This window comes from Schistocerca cancellata, unplaced genomic scaffold (assembly GCF_023864275.1).
Source record: "Schistocerca cancellata isolate TAMUIC-IGC-003103 unplaced genomic scaffold, iqSchCanc2.1 HiC_scaffold_1147, whole genome shotgun sequence".
NCBI lineage: Eukaryota > Metazoa > Arthropoda > Insecta > Orthoptera > Acrididae > Schistocerca > Schistocerca cancellata.
Window position 1 is genome coordinate 2295874 of NW_026047146.1, and position 7212 is coordinate 2303085.

The following is a 7212-nucleotide window of genomic DNA, read 5'->3' on the forward strand; positions in this document are numbered from 1 at the left end:
TATTCCTTCTTTACTGCATCTCACGCTCCCTCGCATTGACGAATTAACACAGTAATTGCGTCGCAATGAAATACTATGGGTTATAGGAATTCTCCTTCTAAATCGAGGAACGTTTCTATGGATACGACAGGATTTTCTTTTGGGATACGAGTATCTTCCTTCCGATGAACTATTCCTTCTTTACTGCATCTCTCACTCCCACTTATTGACGAATTAACACAGAAATTGCGTCGCAATGAAATACTATGGGTTATAGGAATTCTCCTTCTAAATCGAGGAACGTTTCTATGGAAACGACAGGATTTTCTTTTGGGATACGAGTATCTCCCTTACGATGCACTATTCCTTCTTTACTGCATCTCTCGCTCCCTCACATTGACGAATTAACACAGTAATTGCGTCGCAATGAAATACTATGGGTTATAGGAATTCTCCTTCTAAATCGAGGAACGTTTCTACGGTTACGACAGGATTTTCTTTTGGGATACGAGTATCTCCCTTCCGATGAACTATTCCTTCTTCACTGCATCTCTCACTCCCATTTATTGACGAATTAACACAGAAAATGCGTCGCTATGAAATACTATGATTTATAGTAATTCTCCTTCTAAATCGAGGAACGTTTCTATGGAAACGACGGGATTTCCTTTTGGGATACGAGTATCTCCTTTTCGATGCACTATTCCTTCTTTACAACTACTCTCCCTCCCTCACATTGACGAATTAACACAGAAATTTCGTCGCTATGAAATACTATGAGTTATAGGATTTCTCCTTCTAAATCGAGGAACGTTTCTATGGAAACTACAGGATTTTCTTTTGGGATACGAGTATCTCCTTTCCGATGCACTATTCCTTCTTTACTGCATCTCTCGCTCCCTAACGTTGACGAATTCACACAGAAATTGCGTCGCTATGAAATACTATGGGTTATAGGAATTCTCCTTCTAAATCTAGCAATGTTTCTATGGAAACGACAGGATTTTATTTTGGGATACGAGTATCTCCTTTTCCATGCACTATTCCTTCTTTACTGCATCTCTCGATCCCTCTTATTGACGAATTAACACAGAAATTGCGTCGCTATGAAATACTATGGGTTATAGGAATTCTCCTTCTACATCGAGGAACGTTTCTATGGAAACGACAGGATATTCTTTTGGGATACGATTACCTATTTTCCGATGCACTATTCCTCCTTTACTGCATCTCACGCTCCCTCACATTGAAGAATTGACACAGAAATTGCGTCGCTATTAAATACTATGGGTTCTATGACTTCTCCTTCAAAATATAGGAACGTTTATATGGAAACGACCGGAATACCTTTTGGGATATGGGTATCTCCATCCGATGCACTATTCCTTCTTTACTGCATCCCTCGCTCCCTTTTATTGACGAATTAACACAGAAAATGCGTCGCTATGAAATACTATGGTTTATAGGAATTCTCCTTCTAAATCGAGGAACGTTTCTATGGAAACGACAGGATTTCCTTTTGGGATACGAGTATCTCCTTTCCGATGCACTACTCCTTCTTTACTGCATCTCTCGCTCCCTCGCATTGATGAATTAACACAGAAATTACGTCGCTATGAAATACTATGGGTTATAGGAATTCTCCTTCTAAATCGAGGAACGTTTCTATGTAAACGACAGGATTTTCTTTTGGGATACGAGTATCTCCATTCCGATGCACTATTCCTTCTTTACTGCATTTCTCGCTTCCTTACATTGACGAATTAACACAGAAAATGCGTCGCCTTGAGGTACTATGGATAATAGGAATTCTCCTTCTAAATCGAGGAACGTTTCAATGGAAACGACAGGATTTTCTTTTGGGATACGAGTATGTCCTTTCCGATGAACTATTCCTTCTTTACTGCATCTCTCACTCCCTCTTATTGACGAGTTAACACAGAAATTGCGTCGCTATGAAATACTATGGGTTATAGGTATTCCCCTTCTAAATCGAGGACCGCATCTATGGAAAGGACAGGAGTTTCTTTTGGGATACGAGTATCTCATTTTCCATGCACTATTCCTTCTTTACTGCATCTCTCACTCCCTCACATTGACAAATTGACACAGAAATTGCGTCGCTATGAAATGCTATGGGTCATAGGAATTCTCCTTCTAAATCGAGGAACGTTTCTATGGAAACGACAGGATTTTCTTTTGGGATACGATTCTCTGAATCCGATGCACTATTCCTTTTTTACTGCATGTCACGCTCCCTCACATTGACGAATTGACACAGTAATTGCGTCGCTATGAAATACTATGGGTTCTATGACTTCTCCTTCAAAATGGAGGAACGTTTATTTGGAAACGACCGGATTGTCTTTTGGGATACGGGTATCTCCATCCGATGCACTATTCCTTCTTTACTGCATCTCTCGCTCCCTCTTATTGACGAATTAACACAGAAAATGCGTCGCTATGAAATACTATGATTTATAGTAATTCTCCTTCTAAATCGAGGAACGTTTCTATGGAAACGACGGGATTTCCTTTTGGGATACGAGTATCTCCTTTTCGATGCACTATTCCTTCTTTACAACAACTCTCCCTCCCTCACATTGACGAATTAACACAGAAATTTCGTCGCTATGAAATACTATGAGTTATAGGATTTCTCCTTCTAAATCGAGGAACGTTTCTATGGAAACTACAGGATTTTCTTTTGGGATACGAGTATCTCCTTTCCGATGCACTATTCCTTCTTTACTGCATCTCTCGCTCCCTAACGTTGACGAATTCACACAGAAATTGCGTCGCTATGAAATACTATGGGTTATAGGAATTCTCCTTCTAAATCTAGCAATGTTTCTATGGAAACGACAGGATTTTATTTTGGGATACGAGTATCTCCTTTTCCATGCACTATTCCTTCTTTACTGCATCTCTCGATCCCTCTTATTGACGAATTAACACAGAAATTGCGTCGCTATGAAATACTATGGGTTATAGGAATTCTCCTTCTACATCGAGGAACGTTTCTATGGAAACGACAGGATATTCTTTTGGGATACGATTACCTATTTTCCGATGCACTATTCCTCCTTTACTGCATCTCACGCTCCCTCACATTGAAGAATTGACACAGAAATTGCGTCGCTATTAAATACTATGGGTTCTATGACTTCTCCTTCAAAATATAGGAACGTTTATATGGAAACGACCGGAATACCTTTTGGGATATGGGTATCTCCATCCGATGCACTATTCCTTCTTTACTGCATCCCTCGCTCCCTTTTATTGACGAATTAACACAGAAAATGCGTCGCTATGAAATACTATGGTTTATAGGAATTCTCCTTCTAAATCGAGGAACGTTTCTATGGAAACGACAGGATTTTCTTTTGGGATACGAGTATCTCCTTTTCCATGCACTATTCCTTCTTTACTGCATCTCTCGCTCCCTCACATTGACGAATTGACTCAGAAATTGCGTCGCTATCAAATACTATGGGTCATAGGAATTCTCCTTCTAAATCGAGGAACGTTTCTATGGAAACGACAGGTTTTTCTTTTGGGATACGTTTATCTCCATCCGATGCACTATTCCTTTTTTACTGCATGTCACGCTCCCTCACATTGACGAATTGACACAGTAATTGCGTCGCTATGAAATACTATGGGTTCTATGACTTCTCCTTCAAAATGGAGGAATGTTTATATGGAAACGACCGGATTATCTTTTGGGATACGAGTTTCTCTTTTTCCATGCACTATTCCTTCTTTACTGCATCTCTCGCTCCCTCACATTGACGAATTTACACAGAAATTGCGTCGCTATGAAATAATATGGGTGATAGGAATTCTCCTTCTAAATCGAGGAACGTTTCTATGGCAACGACAGGATTTTCTTCTGGGCTAGGATTATCTCCTTTCCGATGCACTATTCCTTCTTTACTGCATCTCACGCTCCCTCACATTGACGAATTGACACAGATATTGCGTCGCTATGAAATACTATGGGTTCTATGACTTCTCCTTTAAAATGGAGGAACGTTTATATGGAACCGACAGGATTTTCTTTTGGGATACGGGTATCTCCATCCGATGCACTATTCCTTTTTTACTGCATCTCTCGCTCCCTCGCATTGACGAATTAACACAGAAATTTCGTCGCTATGAAATACTATGGGTTATAGGAATTCTCCTTCTAAATCGAGGAACGTTTCTATGGAAACGACAGGATTTTCTTTTGGGATACGAGTATCTCCATTCCGATGAACTATTCCTTCTTTACTGCATCTCTCACTCCCTCTTATTGACTAACTAACACAGAAAATGCGTCGCTATGAAATACTATGTGTTATAGGAGTTCTCCTTCAAAATCGAGGAACGTTTCTATGGAAACGACAGGATTTTCTTTTGGGATACGTGTATCTCCTTTTCGATGCACTATTCCTTCTTTACTGCATCTCTCGCTTCCTTACATTGACGAATTAACACAGAAAATGCGTCGCCTTGAGGTACTATGGATAATAGGAATTCTCCTTCTAAATCGAGGAACGTTTCAATGGAAACGACAGGATTTTCTTTTGGGATACGAGTATGTCCTTTCCGATGCACTATTCCTTCCTTACTGCAAATCTCGCTGCCTCTTATTGACGAATTAACACAGAAAATGCGTCGCTATGAAATACTATGGTTTATAGGAATTCTCCTTCGAAATCGAGGAACGTTTCTATGGAAACGACAGGATTTTCTTTTGGGATACGAGTATCTCCCTTACGATGCACTATTCCTTCTTTACTGCATCTCTCGCTCCCTCACATTGACGAATTAACACAGAAATTTCGTCGCTATAAAATACTATCGGTTATAGGAATGTTCCTTCTAAATCGAGGAACGTTTCTATGGAAACGACAGGATTTTCTTTTGGGATACGAGTATCTCCTTTCCGATGCACTATTCCTTCTTTACTGCATCTCTCGCTCCCTCTTATTGACGAATTAACACAGAATTTGCGTCGCTATGGAATACTAAGGGTTATTGTAATTCTCCTTCTAAATCGAGGAACGTTTCTATGGATACGACAGGATTTTCTTTTGGGATACGAATATCTCCTTCTCGATGCACTATTCCTTCTTTACTGCATCTCACGCTCCCTCGCATTGACGAATTAACACAGTAATTGCGTCGCAATGAAATACTATGGGTTATAGGAATTCTCCTTCTAAATCGAGGAACGTTTCTATGGATACGACAGGATTTTCTTTTGGGATACGAGTATCTTCCTTCCGATGAACTATTCCTTCTTTACTGCATCTCTCACTCCCACTTATTGACGAATTAACACAGAAATTGCGTCGGTATGAATTACTATGGGTTATAGGAATTCTCTTTCTAAATCGAGGAACGTTTCTATGGAAACGACAGGACTTTCTTTTGGGATACGAGTATCTCCTTTTCGATGCACTATTCCTACTTTACTGCATCTCTCGCTCCCTCACATTGACGAATTGACACAGAAATTGCGTCGCTATGAAATACTATGGGTCATAGGATTTCTCCTTCTAAATCGGGGGACGTTTCTATGGAAACGACAGGATTTGCTTTTGGGATACGAGTATCTCCTTTTCCATGCATATTCCTTCTTTACTGCATCTCACGCTCCCTCACATTGACGAATTGACACAGATATTGCGTCGCTATGAAATACTATGGGTTCTATGACTTCTCCTTTAAAATGGAGGAACGTTTATATGGAACCGTCAGGATTATCTTTTGGGATACGGGTATCTCCATCCGATGCACTATTCCTTTTTTACTGCATCTCTCGCTCCCTCGCATTGAGGAATTAACACAGAAATTTCGTCGCTATGAAATTCTATGGGTTATAGGAATTCTCCTTCTAAATCGAGGAACGTTTCTATGGATACGACAGGATTCTCTTTTGGGATACGAGTATCTCCATTCCGATGAACTATTTCTTCTTTACTGCATCTCTCAATCCCTCTTATTGACGAATTAACACAGAATTTGCGTTGCTATGAAATACTATGGGTTATAGGAATTCTCCTTCTAAATCGAGGAACGTTTCTATGGAAACGACAGTATTTTCTTTTTGGATACGATTATCTCCTTTTCGATGCACTATTCCTTCTTTACTGCATCTCTCGCTCCCTCGCATTGACGAATTGACACAGATATTGCGTCGCTATGAAATACTATGGGTCATAGGAATTCTCCTTCTAAATCGGGGGACGTTTCTATGGAAACGACAGGATTTTCATTTGGGATACGAGTATCTCCTTTTCCATGCATATTATTTCTTTACTGCATCTCACGCTCCCTCACATTGACGAATTGACACAGATATTGCGTCGCTATGAAATACTATGGGTTCTATGACTTCTCCTTTAAATTGGAGGAATGTTTATATGGAACCGACAGGATTATCTTTTGGGATACGGGTATCTCCATCCGATGCACTATTCCTTCTTTACTGCATCTCTCGCTCCCTCGCATTGACGAATTAACAAAGAAATTGCGTCGCTATGAAATACTATGGGTTATAGGAATTCTCCTTCTAAATCGAGGAACGTTTCTATGGGTATGACAGGATTTTCTTTTGGGATACGAGTATCTCCTTCTCGATGCACTATTCCTTCTTTACTGCATCTCTCACTCCCTCGCATTGACGAATTAACACAGTAATTGCGTCGCAATGAAATACTATGGGTTATAGGAATTCTCCATCTAAATCGAGGAACGTTTCTATGGATACGACAGGATTTTCTTTTGGGTTACGAGTATCTCCCTTCCGATGAACTATTCCTTCTTTACTGCATCTCTCACTCCCACTTATTGACGAATTAACACAGCAATTGCGTCGGTGTGAATTACTATGGGTTATAGGAATTCTCTTTCTAAATCGAGGAACGTTTCTATGGAAACGACAGGACTTTCTTTTGGGATACGAGTATCTCCTTTTCGATGCACTATTCCTACTTTACTGCATCTCTCGCTCCCTCACATTGACGAATTGACACAGAAATTGCGTCGCTATGAAATACTATGGGTCATAGGAATTCTCCTTCTAAATCGGGGGACGTTTCTATGGAAACGACAGGATTTTCTTTTGGGATACGAGTATCTCCTTTTCCATGCGTATTCCCTCTTTACTGCATCTCACGCTCCCTCACATTGACGAATTGACACAGATATTGCGTCGCTATGAAATACTATGGGTTC